General features: G+C 40.4%; 1 long non-coding RNA gene across 1 annotated transcript; it reads left to right on the top strand.

Annotated features, from left to right (window-relative positions):
• The first annotated feature begins 8,507 nt into the window (after positions 1–8,507).
• On the top strand, positions 8,508–16,547 carry LOC311248148. Its single transcript, XR_014620921.1, has 3 exons — positions 8,508–8,591; positions 8,920–8,977; positions 16,288–16,547. It is a non-coding gene; the product is annotated as an uncharacterized lncRNA (long non-coding RNA).
• The last annotated feature ends 4,844 nt before the right edge of the window (positions 16,548–21,391 follow it).

The raw sequence follows: 21,391 nt of genomic DNA, 5'->3' as shown, positions 1-21,391 counted from the left end.
TGCAAAGAACATGCAATACAAAGATAATAAACATACATACTAATTGTGTAGTAGTTATTATTATTGTATTAATATTCTACAGTATCGGCAGATCGCTGCCATCTCAAATGAATCTTCTGTACATCCCTGCAAGAAAGCCATTGAGAATATATATACTGTGTTATTTAATTTATTTAATCCATATGTGTTGTCTGGAAGCACTTTGCCGTATTCTATTATAATATTTTTTTTGTTTGTGTTTTATGTTACATACGTCTGGTGGCAATCAATTTCCCCCTTTGGGGATTAATACAGTATATTCTCTCAAATCATTTTCAATTCTCCGTTTTCTATCAACAAATCTCGCATATCCTTGTCAGACAGATTGCCATACATGTCCTATTACATTCTAACATTTCTCTACTCTACTACTGTAACGTTGAATCTTGAGACACAACTATATTTGAAAGGAACTGCAAACTTGAACCACGGCCGTGACGTATGTTCGCTTCCGGTTTGCGCGATGAGTTACTGTATAAACGGTTTCCATCTAGTCCCTTTGCAGGTTGATGTGAACACAACATGCAAAGAACATGCAATACAAAGATAATAAACGTACATACTAATTGTGTAGTAGTTAGTTATTATTATTAAACACTAAAACTACGATACCCAGAGCTCATTGCGCAAACCGGAAGCGAACATACGTCATCTTTCCTCGCCACTTCCTTTAACTATTCCTCACCGGCAACTTATCTAATTTAAAAGAAAATTAAAACATCTTTTCAAAATCTTTCTTCACATCTAGATTTGTAAATTCCACATAACCTTAGATGTTGTTCTTTAAACATTACGTAGGCCCCTTACCCGCTCGCGAATTGAACGCCACCCCATACGTTAGGCTAAAACCAAGGATTTTCGTCCATCAGCCCGTTTTAAACAGCGTAAATACGACATTTCTCTCCGTTCTTAAAGCAATCAACTTATATACGCCAACTCCCCCACACCTTAGCTAGTATCCCTCCGTTTTTAACAACAATCCGACGGTCGCAACATATTTTAAAACACATAGTTTGTTTAGCTGGGGACTATAAACAGAACCGGTGTATCCGTATTTCTGTATGCCTACCTAGCCCTGCCCCCAGACTTCAGAATTACCCACTATATATTATATTCTCAATGGCTTTCTTGTTGCAGGGATGTACAGAAGATTCATTTGAGATGGCAGCGATCTGCCGATACTGTAGAATATTAATACAATAATAATAACTAACTACTACACAATTAGTATGTACGTTTATTATCTTTGTATTGCATGTTGTGTTCACATCAACCTGCAAAGGGACTATAATATGGAAACCGTTTATACAGTAACTCATCGCGCAAACCGGAAGCGAACATACGTCATCTTTCCTCGCCACGTCCTTTAACTATTCCTCACCGGCAACTTATCTAATTTAAAAGAAAATTAAAACATCTTTTCAAAATCTTTCTTCACATCTAGATTTGTAAATTCCACATAACCTTAGATGTTGTTCTTTAAACATTACGTAGGCCCCTTACCCGCTCGCGAATTGAACGCCACCCCATACGTTAGGCTAAAACCAAAGATTTTCGTCCATCAGCCCGTTTTAAACAGCGTAAATACGACATTTCTCTCCGTTCTTAAAGCAATCAACTTATATACGCCAACTCCCCCACACCTTAGCTAGTATCCCTGCGTTTTTAACAACAATCCGACGGTCGCAACATATTTTAAAACACATAATATTAGCTAAAACCAAAGATTTTCGTCCATCAGCCCGTTTTAAACAGCGTAAATACGACATTTCTCTCCGTTCTTAAAGCAATCAACTTATATACGCCAACTCCCCCACACCTTAGCTAGTATCCCTCCGTTTTTAACAACAATCCAAGGTCGCAACATATTTTAAAACACATAATTTGTTGAGCTGGGGACTATAAACAGATCCAGGGTGCACGGAAAGGGCTGTAGCGTATTTCTGTATGCCTAGCCCTGCCCCCAGACTTCAGAATGACCCAATCAAATGTGCCCTGTCATTGAAATGCAAATACCAGCATCTGCGTCATGTACCACGCCCCTAGACGTCCGCCCCCAGACGTTGCTACTCATCTCAGCTAGTTCATTCGCAGGTTGCGAATGAACTAGCTGGGTACCCAACTAGCTCATTCGCAAAGATGACCTAGCTAGCTGGGTACCCAGCTAGCTAATGTGTCTTTGCGAATGAACTAGCTGGGTACCTAGCTAGTTCATTCGCAAGGATCATTTTGCGAATGAACTAGCTGGGTACCCAACTAGTTCATTCGCAAAGATGACCTAGCTAGCTGGGTACCCAGCTAGTTCATTCGCAAGGATCATTTTGCGAATGAGCTAGTTGGGTACCCAACTAGCTCATTCGCAAAGATGACCTAGCTAGCTGGGTACCTAGCTAGCTCATTCGCAAAGACAAATTTGCGAATGAGCTAGCTCACTACCTAGGTTGCAAATGTGTCAGCTAGCTGGGTACCCAGCTAGCTAGGTAGCACGTGTCTTAGCTAGTTAACTAGCCGGCTTTGTCCCATAGGCTTTACACCAAATTTTGCCTCAGCTAGTAGCTAGCTCATTCGCAAAATGGTCCTTGCGAATGAGCTAGCTGGGTACCCAGCTAGCTGACACATTAGCTAGCTGGGTACCCAGCTAGCTCATTCACAAGGACCATTTTGCGAATGAACTAGCTGGGTACCCAACTAGTTCATTCGCAAAGATGACCTAGCTAGCTGGGTACCCAGCTAGTTCATTCGCAAGGATCATTTTGCGAATGAACTAGCTGGGTACCCAACTAGTTCATTCGCAAAGATGACCTAGCTAGCTGGGTACCCAGCTAGTTCATTCGCAAGGATCATTTTGCGAATGAGCTAGTTGGGTACCCAGCTAGTTCATTCGCAAAGATGACCTAGCTAGCTGGGTACCCAGCTAGTTCATTCGCAAGGATCATTTTGCGAATGAGCTAGTTGGGTACCCAGCTAGTTCATTCGCAACCTGCGAATGAACTAGCTGGGATGAGTAGCAACGTCTGGGGGCGGACGTCTAGGGGCGTGGTACATGACGTAGCTGCTGGTATTTGCATTTCAATGATAGGGCACATTTGATTGGGTCATTCTGAAGTCTGGGGGCAGGGCTAGGCATACAGAAATACGCTACAGCCCTTTCCATGCACCCTGGTTCTGTTTATAGTCCCCAGCTCAACAAATTATGTGTTTTAAAATATGTTGCGACCTTGGATTGTTGTTAAAAACGGAGGGATACTAGCTAAGGTGTGCGGGAGTTGGCGTATATAAGTTGATTGCTTTAAAACAGAGAGAAATGTCGTATTTACGCTGTTTAAAACGGGCTGATGGACGAAAATCTTTGGTTTTAGCTAATATTATGCGTTTTAAAATATGTTGCGACCGTCGGATTGTTGTTAAAAACGCAGGGCTACTAGCTAAGGTGTGCGGGAGTTGGCGTATATAAGTTGATTGCTTTAAGAACGGAGAGAAATGTCGTATTTACGCTGTTTAAAACGGGCTGATGGACGAAAATCTTTGATTTTAGCTAATATTATGCGTTTTAAAATATGTTGCGACCGTCGGATTGTTGTTAAAAACGCAGGGATACTAGCTAAGGTGTGCGGGAGTTGGCGTATATAAGTTGATTGCTTTAAGAACGGAGAGAAATGGCGTATTTACGCTGTTTAAAACGGGCTGATGGACGAAAATCTTTGGTTTTAGCCTAACGTATGGGGTGGCGTTCAATTCGCGAGCGGGTAAGGGGCCTACGTAATGTTTAAAGAACAACATCTAAGGTTATGTGGAATTTACAAATCTAGATGTGAAGAAAGATTTTGAAAAGATGTTTTAATTTTCTTTTAAATTGGATAAGTTGCCGGTGAGGAATAGTTAAAGGACGTGGCGAGGAAAGATGACGTATATTCGCTTCCGGTTTGTGCGATGAGCTCTGGGTATCGTAGTTTTAGTGTTTAACGAAGACCACTACACTTCCGCGTTACATTGAAATCGGGGAGGAGATTGCGGGGGGAGCATATGAATGAATGTGGACGAGAGCCGTGATGTAAGTGGTTGCCGATACGGCTGTGGGGGTGCTAGAGACATGATCGAATAGACGTTTATGCGCCTCGCTCTCCTGAACACGGCGTGACCCATAACTAATCGATCAGAACTAAATCGGCAGAGAAAAAGCCCATTTTAAAGCACCTATTCCGCATGGACATGCGCAGAGTGCCCATGGAGTCTGGACGACGCGAGATGACGCTCGAATGAATGTGGACTGTTCTATCAGAGGGGGGAGCTTCGGTGGCCAATGTCCTTTCAGCCGAACTGGATAATGAAAAAATGATCCCACTAAATGGCCAGACGCGTCTTATGGCGACATCTACAATTACCTCATTGAGTCTCCAGGTAGACTAATGTTTATATTTAAGTGCAGCGGTCTGTAGCCACTTACATGACCATCGAAGCTCCCCCCTCTGATGGAACAGTCCACATTCATTCATAATCCAATGTACAGTGTTGTTTGTACAGTTGTACAGTGTCCCCCACCCACCCCTCCTACCCAACCCCCCCCCCCCCCCCCCCACTCCTACCCAACATATTGTTTTCTGAATGATATTTACTATTATAGATGTTGCATTAAGTTTAAGTAGAATTAACAATTCCCCCCCAAAATCTATCTACTTTCTCTAAATATCTCTCATGTATCTCTGTACATGTCAAAATACTTCCCAAAGGTCAGTGAATACCATGATCACAACACCAGAGGGAGCTCCACAAATCATGTAAAACCCAGATTCGGCTCGAACAAGGGACTAAACACGTTTAGCAATTATGCCACATCAATGTGGAACGCCCTACCCAAAGCTGTAAAGGAATGTGAATCACTACCCACTTTCAATAACACTCTCAAAAAACACCTACGGGAGACTGCAATTCGAAACTGGCCCCTACAAATGTCCTAACCCAGTTGTACAATAAATGACCAAGTATGGCTTTGTCAGTATTCCAATGTACAGTGTACAATGTGTGTCCCCCCCCCACCTCCAATGTACAGCCCCCACCCAACCTCCTCCAATGTAGTTTCTACGTCAAATACACTCTTTTTCTGGACACTTTTGTATCACAAACAGTACTGTATTTGCAAATCTGATATGTCATAAATGTATAGATGTACTGTCTATCTGTATGTCATATATGTTATGATGAATTGAAAATGGGGAACCCTGATGTAAACAAGACGAAAGTCTTTCTCTGGTCTGCAACCCCTTAACAATTGTATGTATTGAGCTGTACTGTACTGTACCCATTCTGCAATCTGTTAATAAACTTTTCAATCAATCAATCAATCAAGAGGCTCTATTGTTATGCCTTATTGCCCAACATTACAAAATTGATTATTCTTATTTATACTAACAATGACTAAATTCACACCATTCAAAAGTGTCATTATCACTGTTTTGTTTAGCTAGAATACCTGCACCACAATATAATTTGTGAATTATTAGCCCACTCACCCCCCACAGAGGTGATAAGAGGCATTGAGTTTCAAAAACACACAAATTATTCAAGAACATGCTTGTCAGAGGATGGTTTATTAATCCAGAAATTGTAAGAATTCTATTTACATGATCTATTATGCCAGTAATACTCTCAGTATTCATTCAGTGTACTCATGCATTCACAGGAATATTGTTAATTGTTCAATATATATATACAAAAAAAATGTAATTGTTTAATTTGGGTTAACCTTCTGTCGTGTGGCAGTGAAAGGGTTAAGTGGCACTTTGGTAATTCACATGTAAAATAGAGTGGTTATTTGTGCTTGACAGGTGAACGCCGAACGCTGCCTAGTCAAAGCAAGTCTGAAATAATGTGAAAAAGAGTTCCAGTAAAAGCATTGTAAAAAGTATTTTTTTTTTGCTGTTTAAAATATATTTTTTCTTGACGTTTCTTTTTATGAAGGAGAGCATGGCGCTGTAATATTATTTAAAGGCACTTAATGCCATTGTAAAATTAAGTGGGAGTGTTGTAATATTATTTAAAGGGACTTGAATGCCATTGTAAAATTAAGTGAGAGTGTTGTAATACAGTACTTTTACCTTACCACTAGATGGCACTATCAGTCACTCTCTTTTTTTTTTTTGCTGCTTAGGCACTCTTTCGAAGTTGGTTTTCGGTTAGAGTTTGTCTTAGAGCATGAATGAATGAATGAAAACTTTATTTAACAGATTGCAGAATGGGTACAATACAGTACGGCTCAATACATACAATTGTTAAGGGGATGCAGACCTGAGAAAGACGTTTGTCTTGTTTCCATCAGGGTCCCCCCGATAGAACGCCATGATATTCTGTACCCGCAAAAAGCTAAAACAAAAGGCTGGCTGTCACAAAACAGTCACATCTAGAGACCTCAAAACCTACTCTAGCGAGGCCTTTAACCTTGAACTGGAGAGCCTGGACTGGTCAGATGAACTCAATGGTACACTGGTTGAAGAAACATGGCTTGGCTTCAAAACCAAATTCTCAACAATACTAAACAACATGGCCCCCCTAAGAACCACCAGGGTAAAAAATTGCGCTGAGCCGTGGATGCACACTGAAATACTGACCGTAAAAGTAAAAGTCAGTCAAAGCTTACCAAAAGCACAAGCAGTGAACTCCAAGCCCATGTGACTGAACTCAAACTAGAAAGAAACAGACTAAGAAATGACGTAAACTCCATGATAAAAACTGCAAAAAAAAATCATCAATGACAAAACTGAGGAAAACAAAAATAAACCACATGAACTTTTTAAATTACTCAATAATCAACTAGGCTGCAGTAAAAAACTTAAAATCAGGTTCTCAAACATAAACATAAAGACGGACAACACGCTCATCACAGACAAACTGGATGTAGCCAATTACTTAAACACTTTCTTCACAAACATAGCCACAACACTGATAAACAAACTACCCTCCCACTCAGGGCAGTATGGGGTAGAACACATAGTAGCATACTACAAGAACCTAGGCGTCCACAAAGACGATTTCAAACTGGAAATGGTAACTATACAGATGAGGTACTCAAAAAACTGAGCGCCCTCCAACCGAACAAGGCCACTGGCCATGACAACATCCCCTCCAAATTCCTCAGAGACTCAGCAGCCGCCATCACCCCAGTCATCACACACATAATAAACCTCTCCATAAAACAGGGACACGTCCCCAAGGACTTCAAAATTGCGAGAGTAACACCCCTGCACAAAAAGGGCAGCAAATTAGACCCAGGCAACTACCGCCCTGTTTCTATCCTTACATCCATCTCGAAAGTCATGGAAAAAATAGTATACGAACAGGTCGAAAAGTACCTCGCGGATAAAAATCTAATCTACGAATTCCAATCTGGCTTCAGAACATCCCACTCCACTGACACATGCCTTCTCTATTTGAACGACCACATCAAGCAAGAGGTGGACGCGGGCAAATACTGCGGCATGGTCATGCTGGACCTACAAAAGGCCTTCGACACTGTCAATCACACCATTCTGATTGACAAGCTAAAAGCAATTGGTTTTGATAGTCTATCAGTGAGCTGGATGCAATCCTACCTGGAGGGGAGAGAGCAGATGGTGGAGGTAAACGGTACCCTACCCCCCCCCCCTCACAGTAAGCTGTGGTGTTCCACAAGGAAGCATACTAGGTCTGCTACTGTTCCTAATTTATGCAAATGACATGTCGTCAGCTTGTGACTGCAACTTGTTCCTTTTTGCGGACGACTCAGCCCTGCTGGTCTCTGACAAGAACAAGTTGCAGGTTGAAAAAACCCTCAGCACGGAACTAGGCAAAATCCGTAAATGCCCAAAACCCCCACTACCTCCTAATAGACAGTCTCCTCCCCACCGCATGTATATATTCCCTCCCCGCCGTATGTATTTCTCTCCCACCCACCCATCCCCTCCTAATGTACAGTCCCCTCCCCATCATATATACTCTGTCAGGATCTAGGGGTAACAGTACTGTATATTTGAATACCGTTTATGTCACAAATGTATCAGTACTAAATACCTATATGTCCCTATGCCATAAATGTCATGTATGTTGTGTATGTCATAAATGTCTATATGAATTGAAAATGGGGGACCCTGATGGAAACAAGACAAACGTCTTTCTCTGGTCTGCATCCCCTTAACAATTGTGTATTGAGCTGTACTGTACTGTACCCATTCTGCAATCTGTTAATAAAATGTTCAATCAATCAATCAAAGTTTGTAGTCACTTGAACTGTGAATTCTAAAAGACAGACACTTCTAAAAGCACCCCTCCCCCAAAGACTAATGAATTGCGTCACCTCCCCCTCCCCTAAATCCCATTTGTCCAATCACATTCTATCACCGCTCAACTGTATGCAGCTTAACAATTGTCTGTCTATCGTCATATTTTTGGCCACAAGTGGCGCTGTTGCGAGTTTGTGGTGGCGCTGTTACAACATTTAGGAAATAGGAGCAGAGAAGAAGATCCCGATTTACAGAGCTAAGATCAACAAGTTAACGTTAGCGCCGCGGTTTGAAACTTTGAAGGTGAGTGTGTAAACTAGTCAATACGATCTTAAACATGTCACAACAGCAGTCATAGTGTATATTTTCAACAATACGTTTGTTTACCAATAGGTTAAAGTGTGTTTGAGTTCGTGTTGGCTTGGCACTGTTTCAACATTTCGATTTTGGTGACTCGACTCAGTCTCGTGTTTTCTGCTACAGCTACAGCTTATCTATCATAATAACGTTACATGTATGGGAGTTTGCAAAGTTTAAATTGTATTAGCTGTTACATTAATACATTGTGTCCTCCTATCTATCTATCTCAAATCTCACTGTCTATCTGCTATGCTTTTATCTTTTACTCAAGTTTATTTGAAATCGAAGACACTCTGACGTCACGAGACCGCCGCCATCTTGGTATGAGGGTAACAAACTGATTTCTACCATCAAATGTGTAAACTGTTAATATGTACCTCAGTTGCGTGTGGGTCAATGAACACACTTGGGTTTATCAAACCGTGGGTTTAGTCTAGATGGAAATAGGGGTCCACGCGCACCCCCCGGAAATGTTTATGCCACCTGATTTTTCTTAATCCTTAAAGTGTCTACTTTCAGAGTCTGCCAGGTGCCAAGCTGAAATAATGTCCGAAAGGCTAAATTTTTAACCCTTTATTGCACCTAACACAAAACCGAAACATTAAAATTTGATGTAGCAAGACTCAAGAGGCATAATCTTTGAAGTAAACAACATACAGAGACAAATGAATGCATTTTCCCATACAATTCTGACCCTAGGAATTCAATGGAATGGTTATTTTTTTGACATTTTACAACATTTTGACTGTATTTCTGGACAAAAACGGCAAACAAATGCAAGAAATGCGTGTCTAACCAACTACATTTTTATTTTTCAAACGCATAGTGAATATAGTGAATATTTGTTGACAATCAGTTTTTTTTTCAACCCTCCAACTGTTTATTTGGAAATTATATTGGGTACCAAGCTCAAATAATGTCCCAAAGGCTAGTTTTAACCCTTTATAGCACCTAACCCAAAAATCTAAAAATGAAAATATAATGTAGAAGAGTCATAACTTTTGAAGTAGACAACCAATACATTTACCTTTTCATGTCACTACCAACTTGCTGACCTAAACTACTCATCCTCATCGTCACTGAAGAGATCTTCTAATTCAATTTCTTCCATCTCCAGCTCTTCATCCTCATGCTCGTACTCTCCATCCACTTTACCCACAGACAAAGTTATTGTTGGCGTAATCGGTCACCTTGTCAAGGGCTGCATGCTCTTCTGACTCTGCTCTCTGAGCCAGTACCTCAACAAGAGAAGGAGGGAGGATGGGTCCAATTGCCCAGACCGGTTCCAACACCTCCTCTTCTCCTGTCTTCTCCCAGCCCATGCCTGGATCATGTGGTTTTGGGCTCTTGATTATTGCCTTGTCTGCTCTCTTATAGAAGGCTCGCTGGACATGTGGAATGAGACGGACCTTGGCAGGCGTTCCAGGTCTACTTTTGACTTGGAGTCCAGGACTTTGTCAGCGCCGACCATCTTTCTCATCATTTTCACCCGTACTGTGTCAACTGATGTCATCCGTGCTTGGCCATACATAATGCATGTGAAGCTCTCCATCTCCTCTTGAAGCTCATCAGTGACCATCCAGTCTGCACCAAGCTGCCTGAAAGCTTTGTGGAGTTTACGAGTCTTTTCCAGCTTCTTCAGGGGATTCACCTTGCATTTGCCTTTAAAAGCGCTGATACAGTCCTCCCCAGTAAAGTCGTAGAATCCCAGCAGTGTGCTACAATAGTCGGGGCCCAGTAATTCCTCAGCAGCAGGGGTAAAGTTGGCATTCTTGGGGAATTTGGGGCCAACTCTTTTGAATGCCAGCTCTGGCAGCGTCTCGGGAGGCGTGATCTTAAGGCTTCTCATCTTGGATGACCTGTCATAGAGAGGAAGGGTCCTTTTCTTGGTGCTCACATGGCTCTCCTTCACTTCTTGAATCATGATTCCCCCGGCGCTGTTTACCACATTTGAACCATGAACGTTGGTGGTGATTCTGTTCAGGTTGTCCCACTCGCTGTGAAAAACAGTGTTTCCCTCGCCAGTGGTGATTTCAGGGGTCATGTTGGTGGACATCTCATCAAAAGCATTGGCCATGGCTGTCTCAAGTTCCATACTGAAGTCGTATGTCTCCGAGTGTCCTAGTCGTGAAAGGATGGTTGTGAGCTGTAAAGAATAAGATAAACATGTTTTTTTGTATCAATATCAAATACCTGTATGAAGCATAGTTGAGCAATGACAATGTAGGACCTCATAAGCAATAAGTTAGTTGATCACTCACATGTTTGCTTCGATAGAGGTGCCGAAGTGTGGCACACAGGAGGATGTGCTTTTGGAGTTTCACTTCACTTGCTGTTAGTTGCTGCTCGACACTAGGGCTGCACGATTTTGGGAAATAATCTAATTGCGATTTTTCGGACAGATATTGCGATTGCGATAATTTTTTTTAAGCAGCCCCACAGAGGTTTATTGTAAAATGCGGCTTGCATCTGGCCTACGCGGTGGGTCTGTTCGGGACACAGAGTCTGAACATTTTTCTTTTTACCTGGGAATCGATACCGGTACGGTACCCAACGGTACCTTTTTTTCCCTGTACTTTACTCTCCCTCTCTGAAGTAAACTTCACAACACACAATCTAAAACCCCTTACCTCCCTCTCCCAAACTGTTCCTACAACAATTTTTTTTATGTTGCATGATCATGTATATTTTGTATTATTTTTGTGTTTAAATATCAACATTATCTGGCAATCCTCAGTAAATACTATCAAATGAGATATGAGACACGTGCACACACACACAGAAAAGGAGAATTGCTTAAATTATTTTAGAATACTTCAGCTAATGAAGTTAAATGTTTATTATCAACTATCCAGTTCGTTTTTATAGTGCAACGTTTTTCTACATTAATTGAACCAGTAGAGAGAGATGCCCCCACCCCCCCCCCACCCTTTCCTTACTCGGCTCAGATGTTTTCTCTGACTTGAGCAGGGTTAGCTAGGAACAGCTTTCTCAAGCTTCGCACCTTGGGCATGGAATGGGCTACAGGACCATTATCCACTTACACCCCAGTCTCTCTTGGTGAATTTAAATCTGTATTACATAACTTCCTACAAGAAGAATGTTGCTGCTTTCTGTAGTCGGGTCCCAACTGCAAAATTACTGTATTACCCTGTATTATACACTTTTACTATCATGTAGACTATTCTGCTTTGTTTTTGTGTTTACATGTGATGTATTGTATATATTGTATACATGCACATTTATTATGTTCTTGTGTGATGTATCGCAAATTTTTATTGCTGTGTGATGTATTGCAAATGTTATTGCTGTCATCTTGGCCAGGTCTCCCTTGCAAAGGAGATCTTGTCTCTCAATGGGACTTCCTGGTTAAAATCTTATTTATTTAATTTTTTTTTAATTGCAGGCGATTTGATAATTGCATCATTACAAATTGCGATTTCGATAAAAAATCGATTAATCGTGCAGCCCTACTCGACACACATCTTGTGTAATCGAATAGACCAGCCTCTGCGTCTTCTCACACTTTTCTTCATCAAGTGTCCCAGTCACCACTGAGCTCAGAAATGGTACAAGATGCTCTGGGAGCAGTTCATCCATTTTCACAGCATCCAGCTTGTGTGCAGTTGGGGGCCATGGTAGCTCCTTTGACTCTTTGAATGCCTTTATAATGTGAGAATTGAGGGTGAGTGCTGCTTCTTGTAGTTAATCAGATGTTCCAAGTTTGTACGCACATTTAACTGCTTCATCTACAGTAATGCTTGAGCTGTATATAAGGTTCAACTCTAGAATATTCACTATGTGCTTTAAAAAATGAAAAGGTAGTTGGTCATACACACGTTTGGTCATTTCTTGCTGTTTTTGTCCAGAAATACAGTCAAAATGTTGTCAAATGTCAACAATAACCATCCCCTTGAATTCCTAGGATCAAAATTGTGTGGGAAAATGTATTTTCGCTCTGTAAGTCGTCTACCTCAAAAGTTATGCCTCTTCTACATTATATTTTCATTTAAAAAAAATTGGGTTAGGTGCTATAAAGGGTTCAAACTAGCCTTTGAGACATTATTTCAGCTTGGTACCCAATATAATCTCAAAATAAACACTTTAACATGAGCGGGCACACACTCATGTCGCACACACGCACACTTATGGCCAAAGGAAAGGACACTTTAAATTAGAATAACAGGAACAGTGTATTGCACTACCAAAGCTAACTAGCATGTCACACATGCGCTGTAAATAACTATGTACAGATACCGAGATGTCACTCCATGTTACCTGCTATCTGTTACTGCACAATGTTGTTTCTTCTTTTGATTCTATTATATGTACCACTGTATTGCACATCGTTGCGGGCAAGACCACCCGCATTTCATTGTATACCTGTATGCCGTGACAATTAAAACTCTTGACTTGACTTGACTTGGAGGATTGAAAAAAAAAATTATTGTCACCAAATATTCACTCTATGCGTATTGTATTGTATTTTTTGTCCAGAAATACAGTCAAAATGTTGTCATGTCAAAAATAACCATCCCATTGAATTCCTAGGGTCAGAATTGTATGGACAAATGTATTAATTTGTCTCCATGTTGTTTACTTCAAAGGTTATGCCTCTTGCTACATCACATTTTAATGTTTCGGTTTTGGGTTAGGTGCAATAAAGGGTTAAAAATGGAGCCTTTCGGACATTATTTCAGCTTGGCACCTGGCAGATTCTGAAAGTAGACACTTTAAGGATTAAGAAAAATCAGGTGGCATAAAAAGTTCCGGGGGGTGCGCGTGGACCCCTATTTCCATCTAGACTAGTTTATTTAACATCTAGTTGTGACGTGACGACAAGAGCAGGTTCACAGTAGCGAGGCAGTTTGTAAGCAGTAGTACTACAGGTACGGTGGCTCGTAGTAGACGATAGTCAAACTGGATAATCATTTAGCCAATGATCTACAAAATGCATGCGTTGAGCTCCGTTTTTATTACATGGAATTATAAACAAAAGGTCAAGAGCAATGTGTTTGGTTAGCAGACATGTCCAAAAAAGGAGTAGAGGGAAGCTAAGCTTATTGATCCCTACCCCCTTACATTTATGTTTGTTCTTCCATTAATTTGACTAGATATAACATAATTTAGTATAGGGCTGGGCGATATGGAAAAAAATCATATCGCGATAACGATATGATGATTTTATTTTATTTCTCGATATCGATAATTATCAAATTGTTATAAGTATAAAAAAAAAAAAACTTTTTTTTTTTTTTTAACAACAGATGTTTGTTTATTTTGCAGAAATTCTTTGTCATTGCCGCCATCTTCACCCTCACACTCCAGTTCTCAGGCTGCAGCTGGTTTAAAAGCTAAAGTAAACCGGCTTCTCTGCTGGCTGTGGCTCCAGAGGAGTTGAACAGTTCTGGCTCTGCTAGTTTATTTTCGATCTTTTGGCGCTTTTTTGGTGGACAAACCACCGCACTGTGACTCGTGACTGGAGTCTAGTTCTGCTAGCACACATAGCCTACTGTGTACAGATGGTTTCAAAATGTATTTTAAATTAGAAAGCAAACAAAATAAATGGACAAGAGAGAAATAAATCTGAATTTGGTCAGTATTGTCATTTGGACAAGCAAAGCCATTACTTTAAGTTGCAGGCAAGAAAGACGGTCTGTCCACTGTCTCTGGTTTTAAAACTGCCCTGTTGCAGGTAAAAAAGGAAAAAAAAAAAATTTCGATTTTTTTTTTATTTCGATATTCGATATCGATTATTAAAATATATCGCGATATTTATCGTTATCGTTATATCGCCCAGCCCTAATTTAGTATATTACAATATAGAATATACTTTTACTTATACCGGTATTTAAAAGAGAAAAATCAAATAAAATTGATTCACTTGACAGCAGTGAATATAGTACAGCACTACATAACACAATATAACATAACTTTGTTTATCCTCATTACTCATTTCTGTATTTCTCTAATGTGTGTTTTTTTTAGCTGCTTTTTAAATTGTGCTACATGTTTACTCAGTTTGATGTATTCAGGTAAATTATTCCACAACTTCACTCCACACACCGATATGCACATGCTTTTCAGCGTAGTGTGTACCATTTGTTGTTTAAGATTCCCTCTCCCTCTTAAGTTATATTCTCCTTCCCTGTCTCTGAACCATTTTTGAATGTTGCCTGGGATTAGTTTGTATCTGGCTTTGTATACAATGAGGGCAGTTTTTAAATCCACTAGATCCATACATTTCAATGCTTGTAGCTTTATAAATAAGTTATTAGTGTGTTCATAATATCCTACATTGTTGATTATTCTTATTGCTTTTTTTGCATGGTGCATATTGGCTGTAGAGTGCTTTTGTAGGTATTACCCCACACCTCCGCACAGTAGCTCATATAGTCATATACCATAGGAAGAGTGTACAGTACAGTGTTTTTTGGTTTAGAATGTGCCTTATCTTGCATAAAACACCAACACTCCGTGCCAATTTAGTCCTGACATATTTGATATGAGGTTTCCAGTTGAGTTTGTTCACGGTATCCATAATTTCATTTTTATCCGTTTTTCTCAAGAAGATGGTACTTGTGTTTCGTTATATAAAATAATTAGAAACACCTCCCCCTTGTGGCGGGGTTATCTCCTCTGCCAGTTTACATTAACAAAGAATCTGTTGAATTTTTCTGCCACCTCATTTTTCTTACTTACTGACTTTCCCTCATCTATAAATTAATCTGGAAAGCCAGAACTGTTGATTTATTTCTTAGAATTGAGTTTCGAACCTGTCCATCTCACAACTGATGTCTCTACAGGTGTGTGTGCGTGTCGTGGTGGCTTGGGGCGCAGCGACACGAGAAGGCCTGAGCTCAGTGTTTTGGGCACATGTAGTGATGCAAGATATATCGGCCGCTGATATAATATCGGCCGATATGGCCGTTTCTTTACACATCGGTATCGGTCCGATATCAAGATTGGGCCGATATAAAAAATTATTATTATTTTTTTTTACATGTTTTGGCCTTAAAGGGGAGATGAAGCGTTAAACAATATGAGCCTAGTTTGTTTGTTGTGTACCTTGGGTAAGACATGGTCCTATAATCAAATGTGAAATCCTGCTTATTTGTCTGAAAACTCGTATTCAATTTAATATTTAATATATTTATTATTGTTGTGAGAGTAAGAATGCTTAAGTGCCTGTAGTAAACTGTGCCGTACTGTGTTTAAGCCAGAGCAGCAGACGGAGGACCTGTTGGTTCTGACCGAGTCCTGGTTCTGCCTGCTGTCCCACCAGCCCATAGACATGTTCCGGGGAAATCAGCACACAGCCTGAGCTGCACTGTGGGGCGATGAGCATATTCACTGAGTACTGAGCACAATGTTGCCACTGTCTCCTCCATAGACATATATAAAGACTAGATGACTCACTGGCCAAGTTAGTAGACAACATTGTCCTAATAAATTAAATGAGTCATATAAATCTTCAATCGCAGCAGGGACCTCAACAGGGGCCGCACCATTGTGCAGGGCTGGGGGTTTTCAGCACATTTTATTATCATAAAATGTGTTTCTTGATATGAAAATGTGCTTCTTGATATGAAAAGTATCTGACTGATGCACCTAAATTATGTATTTCTGTTTGTCTCAGGTGATGTGATTACTCAACAGTTTGGGGACTTTCTGTCTGTTGAAGCAAGAGATAACAGCTTCCTCGCCTACGGGAAGGCTGGGTCCTGGTCCTGGCCCAGCTCATCACAAAATCCAACACCCTCAGGAAGCGCCAGAGAAAAGATGGTGGAACTAAAAATGGTTGAAGCAGAATTGGAGAAGAGGGCCATAGAACTGCGATACATGCCCCCCACATGACATTATATACATTGGAGAGTATATACATTTGAGGGGGAAGAAACTGTACATTGGAGGAGGTGGGGGTTGAGTAGGTGGGGCGGGGGGGGGGGGGGGGTAACTGTTCATTGGAGGGGGTTGGGTTATAGTCCAGTCATTATAGGCCAGAATTAGGCTAAACCTAGGACAAATTGCAACATTAGCAAACTCAACTGATTTTGTATCCTCAATATGTCTTTAGTGAGAGAAAAAAAGTCCCAAGGAATCCCATCATGGGAAATGTGTTTTTTTTCAATGTTTTGTTACCCCTATAGTCCAGTCATTATAGGCCAGAATTAGGCTAAACCTAGGACAAATTGCAACATTAGCAAACTCCCTCAATATGTCTTTAGTGAGAGAAAAAAAGTCCCAAGGAATCCCATCATGGGAAATGTGTTTTTTTTCAATGTACTTGATTGCTGGCAGGATCACTGACGACACTGTCTTTCAGAGATTGTGACGCGTTCAAATTTTGAGGTAGCTCAAAAGTAAAGATACCATTTGATTCTAGACAACCTCGGGTTTCCAATGAGACCAACCCTGTCATGTTACCTCATTGGAAAGGGGGCTACATACCTAATTATTCAAAGTTAAGATGATTTTTTTTGGGGAGGGAAATATGGCCATCACCATTTTTCAAATGGTCCCTTGGCCTTCTACCTCAATATATGTTAATGAAATGGGTTACATGGGTACCTACAAGCCTCCCCTATACAGACATACCAAATTTATGTTAAGCCCATGTAGTTTTGTGCAAGAATCATGTAGTGTTTTGCATGCTGTACAAATATGTAGTTTCCGCCTATTATAAAAACCCCCATCTCCATGGACCTATCCCCACGGACATAAACCCTTGAGCCCCATCCTCGTGGACTGAGCTCCACAGAGCCTATCTACTAATATTCCAAGAAGAAAAAAATTTCTTTATCAAATGTTTTGATTAGTTCTAGCGTGTATGCTAATTGGTGCATATCAAATAAGATAATGTGTGATTTGCATGAGTAAACAGAATAATTCAATGAAGTTGTGATTGACTTTTTTTCTTGTCTTTGTGTGTGTAATCAGCTTGTGAGTTTTTATAGTGATATCTAAAAGTAAAATTTTCACCACTGTTATAATCGATATGAACATATATAGGTCGTTTTCAAAACTTTCCCATGATGGGATTCCTTGGGAGTTTTTTTCCCTCACTAAGGACATAATGAGGATACAAAATCAGTTGAGTTTGCTACTGTTGCAATTTGTCCTAGGTTTTTTCATATAATGACTGGACTATTAGGACATTTACAGAGGCCAGTTTCGAATTGCCGCCTCCAGTAGGTTCTCCTTGAGAGTGGTTTTGAAAGTGGGTAGTGATTCACATTCCTTTACAGCTGTGGGTAGGGCGTTCCACATTGATGTGGCATAATGTTTGTTTGTTATGTTTTAATAAACATCTTTGGACCATGTGTAAATTTTTTATTCAAATACAAAAGTCTGGTGCAAATTTCGCTTGAATACGCTCATTGGAAATACATTTACTGAACAAAATGTTGATGTGTTCAATAATTATTTCCCCCACTGTACACTGCTATCATACATAGTTATATGGGTTATATGCAGGTGTATAAGTAGGTATATAGAATTATTATGGTTATATATGCTGTAAATATAAATTAATACTCTTGATTCCAGTCCAGTTCTGCTTGTGGAGCAGACCTCAATCACACTAATCTGTAAATTCAACTAAATTTATTTATTTAATAAACATTTATATGTAAACATGCCAGATTGTAGCTATAAACTCATTTCCATCTACAAACTTTAACACACTTGGGTGGTTACTGTATAAAGTAGTAAGTCACTGGATGGTAACCTGGTTACTGTATTATTAAAAACGGTAAGTCACTATGGTGAATATTAGGGATCGGCCGATATCGGCAGTAAAATTTTTTTTTTTTTTTTTTACATTTATTTAACCTTTATTTACCCAGGCAAGCAAGTAAGAACCAATTCTTATTTGATTTATTGTCAAAAGTATGCATGTTGGTTTAATTCAACAACAAGAGATATGTAATGTTAATTTTTACTTTTTTAATTATCATATTTTGCACAGATAATGCTTACATTTAGAAAGCCTTTTGAATGCATCCAGTGAAATTATTAATTACCTGAAATTATTCAGTTTTTTTGGGGGGAAACCCTGCATATATCGGTATCGGTTGATATCGGTATCGAAATTAAGAGTTGGACAATATCGGAATATCGGTATCGGTAAAAAAGCCAATATCGAGCATCCCTAGTGAATATAAAACGTTAAGTGGATGGTTACTGTATAAACGGTTTCCATCTAGTCCCTTTGCAGGTTGATGTGAACACAAAACATGCAAAGAACATGCAATACAAAGATAATAAACGTACATACTAATTGTGTAGTAGTTAGTTATTATTGTATTAATATTCTACAGTATCGGCAGATCGCTGCCATCTCAAATGAATCTTCTGTACATCCCTGCAAGAAAGCCATTGAGAATATATATAGTGTGTTATTTAATTTCTTTAATCCATATGTGTTGTCTGGAAGCACTTTGCCGTATTCTATTATAATATTTTTTTTGTTTGTGTTGTATGTTACATACGTCTGGTGGCAATCAATTTCCCCATTTGGTGATTAATAAAGTATATTCTCTCAAATCATTTTCAATTCTCCGTTTTCTATCAACAAATCTCGCATATCCTTGTCAGACAGATTGCCATACATTCTAACAACTTCAGCCATTTTTCTACTATACTACTGTAACGTTGAATCTTGGGACGCAACTATATTTGAACGGAACTGCAAACTTGAACCACGGCCGCTGTCCGCCCCGCCCCCAGACTTCAGAATGACCCAATCAAATGCGCTCTGTCATTGAAATGCAAATACCAGCATCTGCGTCATGTACCACGCCCCTAGACGTCCGCCCCCAGACGTTGCTACTCATCCCAGCTAGTTCATTCGCAGGTTGCGAATGAACTAGCTGGGTACCAAACTAGTTCATTCGCAGGTTGCGAATGAACTAGCTGGGTACCCAACTAGCTCATTCGCAAAATGATCCTTGCGAATGAACTAGCTGGGTACCCAGCTAGCTAGGTCATCTTTGCGAATGAACTAGTTGGGTACCCAGCTAGTTCATTCGCAAAATGATCCTTGCGAATGAACTAGCTGGGTACCCAGCTAGCTAGGTCATCTTTGCGAATGAACTAGTTGGGTACCCAGCTAGTTCATTCGCAAAATGATCCTTGCGAATGAACTAGCTGGGTACCCAGCTAGCTAGGTCATCTTTGCGAATGAACTAGTTGGGTACCCAGCTAGTTCATTCGCAAAATGATCCTTGCGAATGAACTAGCTGGGTACCCAGCTAGCTAGGTCATCTTTGCGAATGAACTAGTTGGGTACCCAGCTAGTTCATTCGCAAAATGGTCCTTGCGAATGAGCTAGCTGGGTACCCAGCTAGCTAATGTGTCAGCTAGCTGGGTACCCAGCTAGCTCATTCGCAAGGACCATTTTGCGAATGAGCTAGCTACTAGCTGAGGCAAAATTTGGTGTAAAGCCTATGGGACAAAGCCGGCTAGTTAACTAGCTAAGACACGTGCTACCTAGCTAGCTGGGTACCCAGCTAGCTGACACATTTGCAACCTAGGTAGTGAGCTAGCTCATTCGCAAATGTGTCTTTGCGAATGAGCTAGCTAGGTACCCAGCTAGCTAGGTCATCTTTGCGAATGAGCTAGTTGGGTACCCAACTAGCTCATTCGCAAAATGATCCTTGCGAATGAACTAGCTGGGTACCCAGCTAGCTAGGTCATCTTTGCGAATGAACTAGTTGGGTACCCAACTAGCTCATTCGCAAAATGATCCTTGCGAATGAACTAGCTGGGTACCCAGCTAGCTAGGTCATCTTTGCGAATGAACTAGTTGGGTACCCAGCTAGTTCATTCGCAAAATGATCCTTGCGAATGAACTAGCTAGGTACCCAGCTAGTTCATTCGCAAAGACACATTAGCTAGCTGGGTACCCAGCTAGCTAGGTCATCTTTGCGAATGAGCTAGTTGGGTACCCAGCTAGTTCATTCGCAACCTGCGAATGAACTAGTTGGGTACCCAGCTAGTTCATTCGCAACCTGCGAATGAACTAGCTGAGATGAGTAGCAACGTCTGGGGGCGGACGTCTAGGGGCGTGGTACATGACGCAGATGCTGGTATTTGCATTTCAATTACTTGATTGATTGATTGATTGATTGATTGATTGATTGATTGATTGATTGAAAAGTGTATTAACAGATTGCAGAATGGGTACAGTACAGTACAGCTCAATACATACAATTGTTAAGGGGATGCAGACCAGAGAAAGACTTTCGTCTTGTTTACATCAGGGTCCCCCATTTTCAATTCATCATAACATCATAACATCATAATAACATAACATCATAACATTCATTTAACGTTATGCAGTGTTTGTGAATGTTAAATGTGGGGAATGTTTGTGCTGCTGTGACACATTAAGCCTTGGCTCACCCTTGAGTTACCATATTGTGCTTCCTTTATGTTAATAAATATCATTTTTGTTTACAAACCTGGTCATTTTGAGTTACCATATTGTGCTTCCTTTATGTTAATAAATATCATTTTTGTTTACAAACCTGGTCATTTCTGTCAACCAATGAGCTGACAGAACCACCCTCCACCCCCAAACACCCTCTGCTCCGCCCCAAAACAGCCCTCCGGTCCACCCCCAAACACCCTCCGCCCCCAAACACCATCAGCTAGCTGGTTAACCAACTAGCTCATTCCCAAAATGGTCCTTGCGAATGAGCTAGCTAGCTACCCAGCTAGTTGATTCGCAAGGACAA

Source organism: Notolepis coatsorum (assembly GCF_963971535.1).
Source record: "Notolepis coatsorum genome assembly, contig: SCAFFOLD_722, whole genome shotgun sequence".
Lineage (NCBI taxonomy): Eukaryota > Metazoa > Chordata > Actinopteri > Aulopiformes > Paralepididae > Notolepis > Notolepis coatsorum.
The sequence above is the reverse complement of the archived record's forward strand: the minus strand, read 5'-3'. Positions and strand labels throughout refer to the sequence as shown.